The sequence below is a fragment of the Suricata suricatta genome, chromosome 9 (genome assembly GCF_006229205.1).
Source record: "Suricata suricatta isolate VVHF042 chromosome 9, meerkat_22Aug2017_6uvM2_HiC, whole genome shotgun sequence".
NCBI lineage: Eukaryota > Metazoa > Chordata > Mammalia > Carnivora > Herpestidae > Suricata > Suricata suricatta.
Window position 1 is genome coordinate 96,967,433 of NC_043708.1, and position 20,060 is coordinate 96,987,492.

The following is a 20,060-nucleotide window of genomic DNA, read 5'->3' on the forward strand; positions in this document are numbered from 1 at the left end:
CATGAGCAGGGGGGGGGCAGAGAGAGAGGAAGACACAGAATCTGAAGCAGGCTCCAGTCTCTGAGCTGTCAGCACAGAGCCTGATGTGGGGCTTGAACCCACAAACTGTGAGATCACAACCTGAACCAAAGTTGAACACTTAACCAACTGAGCCACCCAGGTGCCGCACCTCACTTATTTCTAATTGTTTTTCTAAAGTGTTGCTCTACCTAAGTTTCTATCCCGATATTATTGTTTTCTTATAAGCTGTCACAAGTACCATTAGAGAACGGGTTTGAGAATATTTGCATATGTAAGTAAATAAAGGATGGTTCATTTAAAGTGTTACAAATCAAGAGATTATGACCTGAGCTGAAATCAAGAGTCAGCCGCTTAACTGACTGAGCCACCCAGGCACCCCTCTGCTATTTTTGTTATGGTTTTTGGTTTTGTGTGAGTGTGTGTGTGTGTTCATGTGTGTTTATCTTTTGCCCTCCTTTTACCATTTCTCTCATTCTCCCAACCTGTGCCTTCAGCAACCACCAGTCACCTGTAACCAATCTGTTTTCTTTATCTAAGATCTTGTTTTTGTTTGTTTGTTTCCTTATTTTTTATAATAGTTTATTGTCAAATTAGTTTCCGTGTAACACCCAGTGCTAAACGAGATTATATGGTATTTGTCTTTCTCGGTCTGACTTATTTCCCTTAGCATAATGCCTTCAAAGTTTATCCATGTTGTCACAAATAGCAAGATTTCCTTCTTTTTGTATGAGCTGACAATATTCCATTGTATATATATATATATATATATATATATATATATATATATATATACACACCACAATTTCTTTATCCATTCTTCCATCAATGCATATTTAGGTTGTTTGCATATCTACTGTAAATAGTGCTGCAATGAACATAGGGTGCATTTATCTTTTCAAGTTAGTTTTTTTGTTTGTTTGTTTTCTTTGGATAAGTACCCAGAAGAGGAATTGCTTGATAATATGGTAGTTCTTCTGTTAATGTGTTTAGAAACCTCTGTAGTTTTCCACAGTGGCTGTACTGATTTATATTCCTAACAATAGTGCACAAGTGTTCCCTTTTCTGTCCATGCTCTCCAACACTTGTTATTTCTTGTCTTTTTATACTAGTCATTCTGACTAATGTGAGGTAGGTGATATCGTATTGTGGTTTTGACTTGCATTTTCCTCATGATTAATAATGTTGAGCATCTTTGCATGCATCTGTTTGCCATGTGTATGCTTTCTTTGGAGAAATGTCTATTCAGGTCCTCTGCCATTTTTTCATTGGATGGTTTGGGATTTTTTTTTTCTATTGAGTTGTATGAGTTTTTTATATATTGTGGATGTTAACCCCATGTCACAGACATGATTTGCAAATGCTTTCTCTCATTCAGTAGATTGCCTTTTAATTTTGTTGATGCTTTCCTTTGCTGTTCAGAAGTTTTTTAGTTTTTATGTAATCTTAATTGTTTATTTTTGCTTCTTTTCATTTACTTTTCAGTGTCAGGTTTTAAAAAATCGGTCAGGGAATCATGATAAGTGAAATAAGTCAGGCAGAGAAGGAAAGATGCCATATGTTTTCACTCATAGGTCTAACAGGAGAAACCTTACAGGGGACCATAGGAAGGGGAAAGTGGGGGGGAAAGAGTTGGGGAGAGGGTGTGAGGCAAATCATGAGAGACTTTTAAATGCTGAGAACAAACTGAAGGCTGAAGAAGGAGGGGAGAAGGGGAAGGGAGGTGATGGTCATGGAGAGATGCACTTGTGGGAAAGAGCACTGGGTGTTATATGGAAACCAACTTGGTAATAAACTGTTTTTAAAAAATTAAAAAAAATTAAAAAATAGGTCATCACCAAGACCTGTTTTAAAAAGGGGCACCTGGGTGGCTCAGTAGGTTAGGCGTCTGACTTCGGCTCAAGTCTTGATCTTGCAGTTCATGAGTTCAAGCCCCATGCAGGGCTTTGTGCTAACAGCTCAGAGCCTGAAGCCTGCTTCAGATTCTGTGTCTCCCTCTCTCTCTGACCCTCCCCTGCTTGTACTCTGTCTCTCTCAAAAAGTAAATAAACATTAAAAAGACCTATTTTAAGAAACATATCACCGGGGCGCCTGGGTGGCTCAGTAGGTTAAGCATCCGGCTTTGGCTCAGGTCACGATCTCACGGTTCGTGGGTTCGAGCCCCGTGTTGGGCTCTGTGCTGACAACTAGCTCAGAGCCTGGAGCCTGCTTTGGATTCTGTGTGTGTGTCTCTCTCTCTCTCTGACCCTCCCCTGCTCGCACTGTCTCTGTCTCTCAAAAATAAATAATAACCATTAAAAAAAGAAACATATCACCTATATTTTCTTCTAGTAGTGTTATGGTTTAGAGTCCTATGTTTAAATCTCTAATCTACTTTGAATTCATTTTTGCATATGGTGTAAGATAGTGTTCTAGTTTTATTTGTTTTGTGTGGCTGTTCAATTTTCCCAATACCATTTATTGAAGAGACTATCTTTTACCCATTGTGTATTATTTTTTAAATTAAAGAAATGTTTATTTTTGAGAGAAAGAGACAGAGTGCAAGTGGGGGAGGGGCAGAGAGAAAGGGAGACAGAATCTCAAGCAGACTCTAGGCACAGAGTCCAACACAGGGCTCAAATTCAAGAACAGGGAGATCATGACCTGAGCCGAAGTCAGATGCTTAATTGACCAAGCCACTTAGGCTCCCCTCTCCATTGTATGTTCTTGACTTCTTTGTTCTAACTTAATTGAACATAGATTTGTGGGTTTCTTTCTGGGCTCTCTATTCTGTGCCATTATCTGTGTGTCTGTCTTTTTAAAGATTTTTTTAAAGTGTATTTATTTATTTTGAGAGAGAGAGAAGAGAGGCAGAGAAAGAGAGAGAGAGAGGATCCCATGAACCATGAGATCATGACTTAAACTGAAATCAAGAGTCAGACACTTAACTGACTAAGCCACCCAGGTGCTCCATCTTCCTCGTGATTTTCTTAATAACATTTTTGTTCCTCTAGTTTACTTTATTATAAACATACAGTATATAATATATAAACACAATATGTGTTAATTAATTGTTGATATTATCAATAAGATTTTTGGTCAACAGTAGGCTATTAGTAGCTAAGTTTTGGGGAGTCAAAAGTTATACATGGATTTTAGACTGCATGGGGGTTTGGTGTTCTTAAACCCTATGTTGTTCAAGGGGTGACTATAATAGAGTTTGAAATCAAGGAGTGCCATGTCTCCAACTTTGTTTCTTTCTCGAGATTTCTTTGGCTATTCCAGATCTTTTGTGACTACATACAAATTTTAGGATTGTTTGTTCTATTTCTGTGAAAAATGCCATTAGATATTTGATCAGGATTACATTTAATCTGTAGATTGCTTTGGGTTGTATGGACATTTTAACAATACTAGTTCTTCCAATCCATGAGCATAAAATATCTTTTCACTTATTTGTGTCTTCCTCAGTTTTTTTCCTCATAATTTCTTTTACTTTTCAGCATATAAATCTTTCACCTTCTTGATTAAATTTATTCCTAGGTATATTATTCTTTTTGATGCAACTGTAAATGGGATTGTTTTCTTAATTATTTTTCTGATAGCTTGTAATTAGTGTATAGAAATGCAACAGATTTTTATGTATTGATTTTGTATCCTGCCACACTACTGAATTTATTTATTAGTTTTAACAATTTTCTGATAGAATCCTTAGGGTTTTCTATATACAATATTATGTCATCTGCAAATAGTGACAGTTTTACTTCTTCCTTACCAATTCAGATGCTTTTTACTTATTTTTCTTGCTTAATTACTGTGGTTAGTACTTCTAATACTATGTTGAACAGAAGTGGTGAGAATGGGCATCCTTGTGTTGTTCCTGATCTTAGAGGAAAAGTTTCCAGCTTTTCTCTCTCTCTCTCTCTCTCTCTCTCTCTCTCTCTCTCTCTCTCTCTCTTTTTAATCTTTATTTATGTGTGTGTGTGTGTGTGTGTGTGTGTGTGAGAGAGAGAGAGAGAGAGAGAGAGTGTGAGAGAGGGGGAGAATCAGAGACAGAGGGAGATACAGAATCCAGAGCAGGCTAGATGTGGGGCTCAAACTCACAAACTGCAAGATGGTGAGCTGAAGTTGGATGCCCAACCAACTCAGCCACTCAGGCGCCCCAGCTTCCAGCTTTTCAACTGAGTATGATGATAACTGTGGGCTTGTTATTTATAGCCTTTATTACATTGAAACACATTCCTTTCATGCTTGCTTTGGTGGGTGCTCTTTATATCATAAGTGGTTGTTGAATTTTATCAAATGTCTTCTCTACATCTATTGAGATGACCATATAATTTTTATCCTTGTTTTTGTTAATGTGATATCACATTGACAGATTTGTAGATGTCGAACCATCCTTGCATTACTGTAATCAATCCCACTTGATCATGGTATACAATCCTTTTAAGGAATTGTTGACTTTGATTTGCTAATATTTAATTGAATGTTGTTGCTTCTATGTTCACCAATGATATTGGCCTGTATTTTCTTTTCCTGTGATATCTTTGTCTGGTTTTGGTATCAGGGTAATGCTGGCCTCGTAAAACATATTTGTAAGAGTTCCTTCCTCTTCTACTTTGGAAGAGTTAGAGAAGAATTGGTATTATTCTTTGGACATTTGGTAGAATTTACCTGTGAAGCTATCTGGCCCTGGATTTTTTTACTGAGAGGTTCTTGTTTTATTGATTCTATTTAGTTGCTAGTAGTTGGTGTGTTCAGATTTCTTATATCATGATTCAGTTTTGGTAGGTTGTATGTTTCTGGGAATGTATCCATTTTTTTCAAAGTTGTCCAGGTGGGTTTTTTTTTTTTTGCATTTTATTGATTTCTGCTCTTAGTTTTCTTTTATCTGACATACTAAAAGTTAATTTTGTTTTCCAAAGTAGAGTTTATATCATGTATAAACATAACAACATAGTACATAGACATAACAGGTCTCATATGATTTTGGTAAGTAAAATTTCAAGCATAATGACCTGAGCACAATTAAAGATGAAGAGGGCCCCCCTCCCCGCACAAAAGACAAAAAAAGCATGCAAGGAGACAAGGTGCAATAAGTTAAAACCAGCAGAAAAATCAAACGGAAGAAAACAATTCACAGGGACTCCAGAAATTATAATTATCAGGCAGACTTTGTAAAACAACTATAACTATTGACAAAAATCAAGCTTGAAAATTTTAGTAAGGACTTTAAACTGTAAAAAAGTGACATAGCAGATGTGGGAAAAAATAAAAATTTCAGAAATGAAAATATAATACAAAACTTTAAAAAATGGTTTAGTATATTAATCACAATCTGAGAATTTGGTGACTAGAATAAATTATAGAAGACGCTATCAAGAATGAAACTGGGAACAGTTAGAAAATAAATAAAACAATATAAAAGACAAGAGACATATCACATCTGTGAGAGGATCTAATATATTTAATTGGAGTCCCAGAAGAAAAAGAGAAGAAATGAGTCTGATGCAATCCTCTGAAGACAGGATTGCTGACAAGCCAAATTCAAGATGTCTTACAAAGCCCAAGCAGAATATATAAAAAATCCTCACTTAAGCATGTAACAATGAAACTTTAGTAAGTCAAGACAGAGAGGAAAATGTTTAAATAGCCAGAAAAAAAAGACAGATTAGCTTTGAAAAGCTGCAGTTAAACTCACCACTGATGTCTCAATGACAAGAGCTTCAAAAGACAGTGAAATGATATCTTCACAGTACTGTGAGAAAATTACTATCATGCTAGAAATACTTCAATAATGAAGGCAAAATTAATAAATTTTCAAGAAAAGTAAAAGATTTCCCTATAGAAGATAAGCATTAAAGAATGTTCTAGAAGTTGTTTGTCATGCAGAAGGAAATCTTGCATGATAGGTCAGGTGCAGAAAACAATGGAGACCAAAGGAAATGATAATTATGATGGTAAATCTAAATCACATTGACTGTGAAAATAGGGGGTGTGACCAAATAATAATGTCTGTGGCATTTAAATGACACAATTCTATGACAAAAAATAGCATAAGTGATGTGTGTGCATGTGTCTGGGGGTATATGTGGTAAATGCTGTTCATCCATTTATGAATTCTTCCTCAGGAGGGTATAAAGGTAACAATATTAGGTGTTAAGTAAGGGTTACTGTGGTAATTTATAAGGTAACTACTAAGAGAACAAAACAGAGTGTAACCACACTGAGTTGCCACTTTCTACCCACTAGGATGGCTGTAATCAAAAAGATTCGTTAACAAGTGTTGGCAAGGAGATGGAGAAATGAAAACTCTCATGTATTGCTGAATGTACAATTGGGCAGCCACCCACTGTGGAAAAGTTTGATGGTGTTTTAAAAAGCTAATCTTGTAATTACCATATGATCCAACAATTCCACTCATGAGTATACCCAAAAGAGATTGAAAACAGGGACTCAGAAAACGACTTGTACATGAATGTTTATAAGAGCATTATCCACAGGAGATAAAAGGTGCAAACAATCCGAGTGTCCACCAAGAGATGAATGGGGGCGCCTGTGTGGCTCAGCCAGTTAAGTGTCTGACTTTGGCCTCAGGTCATGATCTTGCAGTTTGTGGGTCCAAGCCCGACATGGGGCTCTGTTCTGATAACTCAGAGCCTGGAGCTTGCTTCAGATTCTGGGTCTCCCTCTCTCTCTCTGCTGCTCTCTCACTTAACTCTGTCCCTCTCCTCTCAAAAATTAATAATGATTTAAAATTTTTTAAAAAGAGAGATGAATGAATACATAATTTTGGAATTTTACAACTCATCTTCAGTTTTGGGGATTTCTTTCCTTTTGTTATTTCTTTTCTCTTTTCTCTATATTCTTTGTTCTCCCTTCCTGAAACTTGTATCAGATATTTTACTTCTAGGATTGGTCCTTTAGAACTCTTGTCTCTTGTTTCTTTTCCTTTTTGTTTTGTGTTCTGGAACATTTCCTTGCCTTTATCTTTCAACTTTTCTATTGAATTTTAGTTTCCGAACCCATCATTTTCATTTCTAAGCATTCTTTCTTGCTTTTTTTTTTTAGCATTTTTTTCCTCTTATAAGGATTCAGTATCATTTTTAATTTCTAAAGATATTAGAGGTTTAAAAATATTTCCCCCTTATTTGCTATATTACTGCTACTCTCTATAGTTATTTTTTAAAATGTTCATCTTAGTCTCTTTTATGTTACAGTTTTTTTCTCAAATATCTGGCATATCTTGGTTTGTCAATAAATGTTTTTAAGTGACACAGTATAGCAAAACTAATGCGAAGTCTGTGCAAAAGGGTGATGCTGACCGCTAGGCAGGTGTGGGCAGGTGCGGCCTGGAAGTATTTGGTGTACCTTGTCATACCAGCGGCTCTAGTTCTCCTCAGCTAGTTTAATCTGTTTCTTGTCAGAATTGCCATCCTTGTTTTTTAACTTCAAAGCCTAGATGCCATATATTTATTTACATGGTTAACAGAGGCATAGAGAGTTTGACCATGCTACATGTAGACTTTAAATCAACATCTCTCTTTTAGTTTCAAGTAATCTCTACATCCAATGTGGGTCTTGAACTCATACCCACAACATCAAGAGTCACATACTCTACTGCCTGAGCAAGCCAGGGAATCCTGATTTCTCTCTCTCTCTCTCTCTCTCTCTCTCTTTTTTTCTTTTCATTTCTCCATTTCGTTTCTCACCCTCCCTTGTTTTTGGCCCAAATATCTAGCCTCTGGTGTATTCTGAAAGGTATTCTCAGCTCCTTCATTGGTGTAGCCCCTCTGCTAGTGTTTTGTGGTATAGACTTTCCCACTCTGCTGTGCCAGTTACTAGCTCTCTATCAGATTTCTATCTTCCAGACGTTTGTGGGGAATAACTCATTTGCTAACGACCTGCGGAAGTGGGGTTTGTACCTTTTTTTTTTAAACATTTATTTTTTTGTGTGAGGAGGGGTAGGGGCAGAGGGAGGGAGACAAAGGATCCAAAGCAGTCTCCACACTGTGAGTGCAGGGCCCGATGAGGTCCCAACACACAAATCATGAGGCCGTGACTTGAGTGTAAATCAAGAGTCTGCCACCCAACTGACTGAGCTACCCGGGCACCCGGGTTTGTACATTTTTTATTCCTTTATCATTTCTCAGGATGATGTTGGGGATGGTGGACACATATGGCCAGCCTATTATCCTTTACTGCAAGAGAACATTTAGTTGACTGATTTTTTTTAAGGAAAATTTTTGGTTTGAGATCATATTTTTTTTAATTTTTATTTATTTTGAGAATGTGACAGTGAGACCAAGAGAACACAAGCAGGGGAGGGGCCGAGAGAGAGAGAGAGAGAGAGAGAGAGAGACTTCCAAGCAGGCTTGGTGCTGTCAGCGCAGAGCTCCACACTGGGCTAGGTCTCACAAACCATGAGATCATGACCAGAGCTGAAATCAAAAGTCAGATGCTTAACCAACTGACCTATGGGAGTACCCCCATTTGAAGATTATCTTAAATGTACATCTTTGAGGAAAAAAATGCTAGAACTTTAGGTGGTCTGAAAAACAAACTTAATGTTGAGATGTTTAAATAGTTTTTCTTCAGCAGGTGGCACTCTTTCCTAGTTTAACTCAATCCTAAGTGACTGAAGGTTTCAGAGTAGAATGATTTATCCTTATAATCCAAATAAAAAAGATTTCAGAGTTTGGTCATCATCAACTTTGACCAGTTCATATTTTTAGAACTTAAAAACTTTGAGCAAATTTCAAAATAAAATATCTAAATAATCTTCCCAATGTACTGAAACAGTAGTGTAATAATGACTTGTGCTCTATGAAATGTAAAAATAATTAAAATCTTACTAGAAGCGCTGAATATTAAAGTCATTCAGATTCAGGTTGTAAAATATTTTTATTTATTTAAAATTTTTAATGTTTATTTTTTTAAGTTTTGAATGTTTGTTTATCTTTGAGAGAGAGAGAGAGAGACAAAGCATGAACAGGAGAGGGGCAGAGAGAGAGGGAAACACAGAATCCAAAGCAGGCTCCAGGTTCCAAGCTCCAAGCTGTCAGCCCAGAGCCCGACATAGGGCTTAAACTCATGAACTGTGAGATCATGACCTGGGACCGCCAACCAGGCGCCCCTTTAATGTTTATTTTTAAGAGAGAGAGATAGAGAATGAGTGGGGGAGGGGCAGAGAGAAATAGGGAGACACCGAATCCTAAGCAGGCTCCAGGCTCTGAGCTGCCAGCACAGAGACGTGGGGCTCAAACCCACAGACCATGAGATTGAGATCATGACCTGAGCCAAAGTCGGAAGCTCAACTGATTTAGCCACTCAGGCACCCCAAGTAACACCCTTGCCTGCATTGGCCAGGAATCAAACCTGGGCCAACTGCTTGGAAGGCAGCTATCTAACCACTCTCCCACCAACGTTCAAGTTGTAAAATATTTTTAGAAACCTCCTTTCATGATATGGGCAGTTTCATTTCATTTTCTTCTTTTTTCTTCTATATACTTCTGAATAGTCCCCCATTATATATTGTATGTTTCAAATCTATTATATTATCTAAAAGCTAAAAAAGTGCAGTCTCTGTTTGCAATCCTACAACCCACAATTATACACAAGATACATGTTAGACAATTAAAGAAATTCCAATATGGTTTGGTGAAATATTTGATGTTTGGAGAAAACTTCACATGATCTGTAAGTAGCAAGCAAGTAGACTGAAACATTTTTACTTCCTGTTCTGAATTTGCAAATAATTTGCCAGCATGTAAATCACACTTGAAATTGTAATATTGCAGAGTTGGTATAAATCTTACTAACAAACTGTGAAATGCTAGAACTCTGACATTGGAGATTATGTCAGAAACTTGTGAATTTTTTGATGCTAACAAAAATGAGTTCTTCAAAGACTTTGGATTTTTTTTAAGTTTATTTATTTATTTTGAGAGAGAGAGAGAGAGAGAGAGAGAGAGAGAGAGAGACCATATGGGAGGGCCAGAGAGAGAAGGAGAAAGAATCTGAAGTAGGCTCTGTATTGTCCACACAGAACCAGGTGCAGGTCTAGAACTCATGGCATGAGCCAAAATCAAGAGTCAGACGCTTGACCCACTGAGTCACCCAGGCACCCTCAGAAAATGTGGATTTTCAAAACAGCATTCAAAAACATTCAAAGAACTGTTATATTCATCTAAAACTTCAGTGGGAAACCTATGACCAACTTTGACGAAGAGTATATAATTACTGGTGATTAACAGACAAAACTAGTTCTGAGAACAGTTGTCAATCAATTCAGACCCCTCAGTTGTTTTTCTATACCTATATGACCAGGGTGGGTGATGGCTTTCCCTTTCATTTTCCTACAGTTTTATTTGAAAATGTACTTTCACAGAACCAGATGGCCTCAAACCTTTGGCCACAATTAGGCCAGATATCCAGAAGTATTTCAGGATACGTCAAGTTTCAAATGCTTGTCTTCAAAATTCCAGGCATTCTATGTTTCCTTCTTAGTCCATAATTTGTTACCTCACTTTTTCAGAAACTGAGCCACATGGATAGTATGAGTACTTTGTAATTCAAATGTATCTTGAAGGCTGCACTCCAAAAGCAGTCAGAGAAACTTTAAAAATTACAAAGTTACCAAAATTGTACTTGTGGAGGTTATCCTTCCACCAAATAACTCAACTTTTTAAAAACCTTTTTTTAATGCTTACTTATTTTTGAGAGAGAGACAGAGACAGAGCATGAGCCAGGGAGGGGCATAATGAGAGGGAGACGCAGAATCAAAAGCAGGCTCCAGGCTCAAAGTTGTCAGCAGAGAGCTGACGTGGGGCTCGAACTCACGAACTGTGAGATCGTGACCTGAGCCAAGGTCAGACACTTAACTGACTGAGCCACCCAGGCACCCCAACTCCTCAACTTTTCAGTCTATAATTCAAAATGGTTTCATTAGATTAAAAAATGACTTTAAAGAAGTTTAGTGGTAGGAAAGAAATTCTGGTCTAATGACTTTTATCTTTGTTTCTCTCTTTTTCTTCCCCTGTATGTATAATAAAGATTATAATCTTAAAAATTTTTAAATTTTTTATTTATTTTTGATACAGAGAGAGACAGAGCATGAGAGGGGGAGGGGCAGAAAGAGAGGGAAACACAGATCTGGAAGCAGGCTCCAGGCTCTCAGAGCCTGATGCAGGGCTCAAACCCATGAATGTGAGATCTGACCTGAGCTGAAGTCGGAGGCTTAACTGACTGAGCCACCCAGGCGCCCCGCCCCTATAATCTTTAAACTAAACAGTCTGTGTTTTGGAATCTAATATCAGCTTTTATATACAAAATTTTAACTCATTTTTTTAATTTGAGAGAGAGAGAGAGCACGCGAGTACAAGGGGGGAGAAAGGCAGAGAAAGAGAGAGAGAGAGAGAGACAGAGACAGAGAGACAGAGAGACAGAGAGAGAATCCCAAGCAGTTTCCATGCTCAGCACAGAGCCCGATGCAGGTCTTGATCCTGAGCTCCAGGGATCATGACTGGAGCTGAAATCAAGAGTCGGACACTAAAACTGGCTGAGTCACCCAGGTGGCCGTATATATTAAGTTTTAATGAGGTCTTGTAGTGCCTCAACTAAATCAGCAGTGTTGTAGAATCTATAACATTTTCTTTTCAGTTTCAAGTTTCAGTGATATCCTTGTATATTAAATGGGAAGTAAAATGTTGCAAAACACTAAGTATTCTGACCAGTTCATCTCTTAGGTCCTTTTAATTCTTCCCAAACCTTTTCATCTGAGGAAATGTATTTACTGAAGTAATTATATTCAGCAAGTTCCCAAGGTTTCCCTAACTCATTACATTAAGTCTCCAAACAATTTTCTCCCCAAGAACTCACAAAGCTGACCACATAATCAGTTACTCTCATTTGCAAACTTTCTGTAATTGTAAATTATGAAGTGGTTGGTGGGCAAACCAGTCTTTCCCTCTAACTGTGGTAATTTCTGGAAAATTTCCTTTTTCCTATTTATTGCAGGTGACCCAGCTCAGTGTTCTGTGTTTAAAGGAAGCTCTTCAAACTCCTGCCTACCAGATAGTCAGACACTGCTGGTCCATATATGCAGGCTAGTTTGGTAAACGTTTTTTGCTTCAGTTTCGGGCAAGCAGAATTTGGTTTGGACTGTATGTTGGGTAGCTGTGATCTTTCCACAGGAGAGTAAAATTAATTTTTGGAAGGGTTCAAGTTATTTGATTAAGATTAAGGATTCCTGGCTTCTTAGTGGCAAAAATAGGGCCCCATGTCTTTATTCTATAAATTAAGTAAATATTTATTGAGCAATATTTTTCTACTGAGTGGAAGACATGGTTTTTCTTTATTCTTAGGTTTTTTTTTTCCAGTGGGTTGGGGGGGGACAGGTGTATATAAATATAACACTTCTAACAGAAGTATATGCAAGGATTGAAGAGAGTGCAAAAGCAGGAGTGTTTGTTAGCTCTATTGTAAGAACAAAAGACTAGGGTAAGGAAATGCTTCATCAAGGGGGGCTTTGAGGAATGCATAAGAGTTTGCTAAGCAGATAAAGCAGGAATGAGGGATATGGTTGAGAGAGGGAAGCTTTTTATTTTTTATTTAAAAAATTTTTTTAATGTTCTTTATTTTTGAGAGACAGAGAGAGACAGTGGGAACAGGGGAGGGTCAGAGAGAGAGGGGGAGACACAGAATCTGAAGCAGCTCCAGGCTCTGAGTTAACTATCAGCACAGAGCGGGACACAGGCCTTGAACCCACAATCCATGAGATCATGACTTGAGCCGAAGCCGTATGCTTAACTGACTGAGCCACTCAGGCACCCCGAGGGAGGCTTTTTAAGACAGAAGAGGGGAGCCTGGGTGGCTCAGTCGGTTAAGCCTCCGACTTCAGCTCAGGTCAGATCTCACGTTTGTGGGTTCGAGCCCCGCGTCAGGCTCTGTGCTGACAGCTAGCTCAGAACCTGGAGCCTGCTTCCGGTTCTGTGTTTCCTCTCTCTACCCCTCCCCCTCTCATGTTCTGTCTTTCTCTGTATCAAAAATAAATAAAACATTAAAAAAATTTAAAAAAAAGACAGAAGAAATAGTAGGTGCCGAAGCACTCCTGGGAGATACTGGAACACTCCATGTTTTTACTGGAGAACTACAAGTAGTTTGAGAAGTTTGCCAAAGTCTAAGCAGGAGCAGGCAATAGGATGGTGGGAATGGGTTGTGTGAAACGGCTCTGGAGAATCTGGATTTTGAAAAGCTTGATTTGACAAGCTAAGGACTTGTGAAAGTGATGGTGAAGGAAGATGCTTGAAGGATTTTAAGCAGCTTAGTGTCTCAGTCAGTTTCTACCATACTCTGAGGGTTGTTCAAGGTTGCACTGGGAGTGGTGGGATAATTGTGGTGGGAGCAGAAGCATAGAAATCAGGAAACTGTATGTAATTGAGGGGAGGGACCTCTCCCACCCCTATAACCTATAATCTACCATTATTCCCTTAAATACAACTTCCTGGCACCTGTCCTCTCAGTCACACCCTTCTCCCCCTTTCTGATCTGCTTTTCCTGCCTTTGATTTGTTGTCTACCTACTGTCTGCCCTGCCATCATGTTAGTGACTACTCTGATTTTTCTATCTCTCTCCTAATTATTCTCCACCCAACCATTCCCAAACCTGCTGCCTTAGTAGATGACCTTACCTAGAGTTTCACAGAGACATCAAGGTCATTCAGTGAGCAAGTCCTGGACTTGCACCCTGAAGCTAACAAATTTAGTCCATTTGTGCAATCCTTTTCTTCCTCTCCTCACTTGTTTCAGTGAAAGGAATATCTCTTCTACCCAAGGCAAGTTCTTCCATCTGAGCTTTGAATCCCATTTCCCCTGTTTCTGTCGAACATCCCTGTATTTCCATTATCTTTCATTTCTCTTTTTCTGCTGCTCTCCTCCTTTCAGCATACTGATTGGATTCAAGCCTTCCCTTTCTTGACTCCTTATCCTGCTAAATATAGGAACACCTATCTTTTTCTGTTTTGTCATTTTCTGGAAAAAGCACCGGTCCTTGTCTATGTACAATGTTTAGTTCATTTTAAGCCAGGACTTCTGAACTGGAATATTATTGGCATTGTGGGCCAGATAATTCTTTGTTGTAGGGGCTGTCCTATGCATTATAGGATGGTTAGCAATGTCCCTGACCTGTAAACGTTAGATACCAGCAGCATCTTCCCAGTTATGACAACCAAAAATATCTTTGGACATTGTCCAATAATCCCTGGGGGTCACAATCGACCCTGTTGAGAACCTCTGTTCTAAAATGTACGACACAGTTTCTGAAACTACTCTTGTTACAGATCTCCTTATTGCCAAACTAATGGACACTTCATATCTTTATCACCCACCTCATCAGGTTTTTCTCCCTTTGCTTTTGTTCTGGCCCATCTTTATTTTTCTGGGACTTTTCTTCATTTTTCAACTCTTAAAATATCACCCTTCCCCAGGTATTTCTCTTTCCTCTTATATTCTGGATGAACTCATCAAAATTATTTCTTCAGCAATCACAAGTTAATTCCTATAAAAATCTCTGTCTTCAGCCCAGGCTACTCCTGAGTTCCAAACCCATATATTCAACAGTGTACTGGAATCTGCACTTCGGCTAAATATTAGACACTTCAAACTCAACTTGCCCAATAAAGAAGTAATTATTTCCTTTCAACCTCCTTTCTCATCCCACCCCAACCAAAAGTCCCAAACCCCACAAGTTGAGTTTTGCTATTCTTTTTCCTGAATGGCACTTCTACCCAACCACTTATTATAAATCTGGAAGCTTCTGAGATTCTCCTTCACTCCAGTTAGTTATTTAATCTTCTTGTATCTATCCCTTTCTTCTCGTTCTCATTTCTATCACCTTTGTCGCTTTTTGCTTGCTGTTTCAACTGGTCTTCACCTCTCTATTTTTGTCCCTTTCCAATCCACCCCCTATTCTGCCTATATAATGGTACCTCTGATACTCAATCTGATTATTACTCCTCCAGTTGAATTCCTTTAATGGCTTCCCATAGTTTTAAGTATAAAATAGTTCAAATTCCCCATGTTAGAAAACACAACCTCACTTAATCTGTATTTTTCTTCCCTCATCTTTTTATAGTTTCTTTACACAATACATTCAGTAGATCCTACTAGAGAATTTGCTTCTTGCTGTTTTTGTACCTGAGCATGTCCTGATCTTTTCTGCCTGGAATGTCCTCTTTATTTGCTTCATTTGACTGTCTTCATTTATGTTGCAAAGTTTAGTTTACACATCACGTCCTCCTGGTTTGATTACGGTTTTCTATCTTTGTGTTCTCAGAGCATTACTACACCACCCTGTTCCTTCTACATTACAATATAAATATACTATACCTGTATTTATTTATTTATTTATTTATTTTGAACATGTGTTAGAGATACCTGTGGGAGATAAAAGTGGAAATGACATATCCAGTAGAATAGCCATTTGGGTCTAGATCAGTCAGCACTGTCTAATAGAAGTATAATGTGAGCTACAAATGTAATTGAAAATTTTAGGGGCGCCTGGGTAGCTCAGTCGGTTAAGCATCGGATTTCGGCTCAGGTCATAATCTCACAGTTGGTGGGTTCGAGCCCCACATCAGACTCTGTGCTGACAGCTAGCTCAGAGCCTGGACCCTGTCTTCGCATTCTGTGTCTCCCTCTCTCTCTGACCTCCCCTGTTCATGCTGCCTATCTCTCTCTCAAAAATAAATAAAAACATTAAAAAATGTAATTGAAAATTTTGTAGTAGCTGTATTTTAAAAAGTAAAAGAAATAGGTAAAATGAACTTTAATATTATATGTTATTTAGCTCCAGGATTTCTCAACTATTATTATTAACATTTTTGGCCAGAAAATTCTTTGTTGTGGAGGGCTGGCCTGTGTTTTGTAGGATGTTTAGCAGCATCCCTGGCCTCTTATTAGTAGATGTCAGTAGCCATCCTTCCCTCAAGTTGTGAACACCAAAATGGCTCCAATTACTGGTAAATATCCCAGAGGAAGGGGACAAAAGCATCCCTGCTTGAGAAACACTGATTCACCCCAATATAACCAAGATATTATTTCAACATGTGATGAATATTAACAATTATTGAGATTTTCACAATTTTTGTATTGTATCTTTGAATTGAATGCATAGTTTTCACTTACAGCACTTCGCATTTCATACTCGCCACATTTCAAGTGCTCAATAGCTACATGTGGCAAGTGTCTACTTTCTTGAAGAGCATGGGTCAAGAGGTTGAAAAAAAAAGTTGAGGTCTGGAACTGTGGTTCTGGAAGTACATGATTTTGAGAAGTCATGAGTCAATAACAATTGAAACCGTGGCAGTAGATAAGATAGTCCAGGCAGAATTTTATGTTTAGAGCAAGAAAATAGGATTGAGGGAAATTCCTACTCCAATGCTCTTCCAGTTTTCCCACAAAATCTGTGATCTTTTCTTTTTTTCTTTTTTGAAATGTTTATTTTTGAGAGAGGGAGGGAGAGCATGAGTGGAGGAGGGGCAGAGAGAGGGAGACAGAGGATCTGAAGTGGGTTCTGTGCACGGAGAGTCCGATGTGGGCCTCGAACCCGAGAACCATGAAAAAATGACCTGATGTGAAGTTGAATGCGTAACAGACTTAGTCACCCAGGTGCCCCTATTATTATTATTTTAAAACATTTTCGGGGGACCTGGGTAGCTCAGTTGGTTAAGCGTCCGACTTTGGCTCAGGTCATGATCTCATGGTTTGTGGGTTTGAGCCCTGTGTCAGGCTCTGTGCTGTCAGTTCAGAGCTTGGAGCCTGCTTCAGATTCTGTGTTTCTCTCGGCTCCTTCCTTACTCATGCTCTCTCTCGCCCTGGCTCTCAAAAATAAATAAACATTAAAAAAAGTTTTAAAAAATTTCTTCACACAAAAGTATGGAGAACATAAGTGAACAAAAGAAAACATATTGGGAAAGATAGGTTGATGACAAAGAAAGGAAATTAATGTTTATTGAACACTAAATTGGTGAATAAGGTTCACAGCTTTATATAAATATCTTATTTAATTTCACAAGAACACTTTGAGGTAAATAATGTTATCTCTATAAAGAAAGAATCAATTTTTTTGGGCCTAAGATGCCCTTTTATTTTCTTTTTAAATTGAAGTGTAATTGACATTTTTTTTCCCTCTTTTTTGGAAAGATTTATAAAGGTATAATGAATCTGATTACTGTTAATTGGCATCATCAGGATTTGAAAGGAAGTCTGTCTGATTCTAAAGCCTATATTCTCCTTCCGTACATCCTCCTAATGCACATAATGAAGCAATTGCTATCTACTGATTTTCATAAAATAATTAAGAAGGCGGAGGTGATTGTACAATTAGTTCCCAGGATATCTGTTACCACTTTTGAAGTGAATCTGGAAGCAAATTCACAATTAAGAGCGAGGTGCTATGATCTTTATGTCATTAGCAAGTATGATCTGGGTGTTATTTTTTTATGACCGTAAACCGTGTTTTTGTTTGAATTACTGTTAAGTGTAGTCAATAATTCTGTGGTTTCTTTAATTCTGTGGTACTTTTTAGTTACGAAAAAATTAGCCAATAAATAGTAGTTAGCTTAAATGCAGAACACAATCACCAAGGAAAATAAATTAATGAGCTTTAGAAAATCGGCTTCGCTAACAGACTTCATGAAGCAAGCACAAAGGGGGAGGGCTGAAGACGAGGGGGCGGGACACTGAGAAACGAATCTGAGCAAGCGCAGAAACAGGTATTAATGGAGGCGTGAAGGCTACTGCTCTCTCACTTTCCGAACTGTCGTAAAGACCCAGAGTGTCGTGCTCGCTCGGTAGAGGAGGGATTGGTTAGGCGGCGGCAGCGGCGGCGGCAGGAGAACAGCAGCAGTGGCGGCGACGGTGGCGAGGTGTTCGGTCTGCGCAGCACAGAAGCGCCCGCAGCTTCGGTGAAGGAGTTCTTGTGGGATCAAATCAGGAGTTCTGAATCCAAGCTGGGTGAAGTGGGCCGAACCAGGCGCTGCCGCTCGTACGGTTTGGTGGCGGTGACAGACGCAGCTCTTGACTATAGGGGCCTATTAGGCCGAGATCTGAAGCGCAGATCACTGGCTCTCGACGCAACCTTTCCCCCTCTTTCCTCTTCTGTCTTCCTTCCTGGGCCAGTGATTCCCGGACCCTGGGAAAAGGGTAGCTAATGATTAAGGTGAGGGGGCCAGGGGGGAGGGGATCGATTGGAGGCCGCGCGTGCGCGCAACGGGGGAGGGGCCGGCCTGGAGGGGAGAAAGAGGAAGGGCTGCGGCCGCGGAAGGCTGGGGTCGGCGACCGGCCGGTTATCGCTGGCTCCGTAGTGACTTAGGGTCTGGGTCTCCGCAGTGGAATTAATTGTGTTTGAGCAAAGCATTCGTCTACAGACACACCCACACCCCACAGCAAGGGAGTGTGGGTGAGGGGATTTCTTTCCCTCTTTGGACTCTCCCTGGAGTCTGGGAAGGGGGCTGAGGACTGAGGCGTGGGAGTGCGATTTGACAATGGAGTGATGAAGGTAACCCGCACCCGGGGTGTTGGAGGGCGCTAAGTCAGCCCTGACGGTTAGGGAGTTGTCTTCTTCAGTGATCAAGGAAACGTCCGCGGAACAGCAGAGATACAGACGCGTCAGATTTTTGTGTAGAGTTGGTTTGATCATTATAAAAGCTTGGTATTTTATTATTGTCCTTAGGTAATTTATCAGAGGCAGCGCCAAGGCTGTAGTGGAAATATCTGTTCTGTACTGTAGAAATAGAGGTTTGTCACCGTAATTTTAAAATAGGCTATAATAGATCTTTACAGATACTTCTTAACGCAAGTCCCAAGTTTTAGTGCTTAAAAAAATACCAGGAAGTATAGGGTATTCATTTATTTTGTTCATGTTCGCAGTGTGAAGTGGCTCCATTGTATTGTTTGCTTTCCTGTTTCTTGATTTATGTGCGTTATGAATTTAGAACTCTCTGGAGTGGTAAGGTGCCAGCTGACATAGACTTCGTTTAATAGTTGTTTTAGTTTTTGAACCTGACTTCATACATACGTTATTTACTTGGTATTTTTATATTTAATTTTCTTGTTTTAGGGACCTCTTCAACCAAAAAGAGCAGCCTGGGGAAAATATACGCTGAGGTCCCATTTCCTTTCGTATTTGTGTGTGTGTGTGTCATTGCTTTCAGACATTAGAATGTGATTTCGGTATTGTGTGGAAGTTCTGTAATAATGTTTTTACTCAGCTATATTATAGTGAAGATCTACATTTTGATAGTTTGTTACTGTTTGTTTTTTTAGGAAACACTTTCATGTCAGCATAAACTGTAGCTTTTCATAGTAAATAGTAGTCCTTGGTTGTGTTTGTGAGACAAAACAGGATGAGAAAAAAGCCCTCTTTCTCTGAACGAAAATCTTTAATTTTTTTAAAGCTTTGAATTATTTTACTGTTGTCCGCTTCTTCTCATTTAACCTTGGACAGATGACATTTTTCTCCTGCTCATTTGTTTGCCATCAGATTCAGAGTAACATTCTAAAAACTGGTGACAGTGTTTGTGAATTCATCTGAACATTACTGTAAGAAAAACTGGGAAGAGTGGAGGCTCCTTGTTCACAGGGGTGGTGGATCTTAGGTGTGGCTCTTTATTTTTTAGGTAATTGCTACCCCCCGATGTGGGGCTCGAACTTAGAACCCTGAGATCAAGAGTCCCCTATTCCACCAACTGAGCCAGCCAGGTGCCCTGTTATCTTCATTTTAAAATTTAAAGTGGGATTAAAAACTGAGTCAAGCCAGTTAAATTTTTTAGACATTTTATTATTTTGCCAAAGAGGGGTTTCTGTAACATGCTTTACTTAGAGCATAATTATATGTGTCTTGTTTTGATTTTCCCCCCTTTGAGCTAGGAATTCAATAGGAAGAAAAAAGTGACAGTATTAAAAATGATAGTAATTAAAGTATGTTAGTAACTTGACATTAACATTCTATGGGTGACATTATCTTATGAAAAAATATAAGGCTGGAGACAGGAGATCTGGATT

At 38.9% G+C, this 20,060-nt stretch overlaps 1 protein-coding gene across 7 annotated transcripts in view; it reads left to right on the plus strand.

Annotated features, from left to right (window-relative positions):
* The first annotated feature begins 17,807 nt into the window (after positions 1–17,807).
* The window catches only part of RNF111 (ring finger protein 111), an 83,791-nt gene continuing 81,538 nt past the window's right edge, over positions 17,808–20,060 (plus strand). For 3 of the 7 annotated variants that reach the window (XM_029950653.1, XM_029950654.1, XM_029950652.1), the window contains exon 1: positions 17,808–18,216. The gene's annotated coding sequence lies outside the window, so the exon portion shown is untranslated. Of the gene's footprint in view, positions 18,217–18,299; positions 18,556–20,060 lie in introns of those variants that run through there. The other 4 variants (XM_029950658.1, XM_029950659.1, XM_029950660.1 and 1 more) reach the window with 2 other exon arrangements.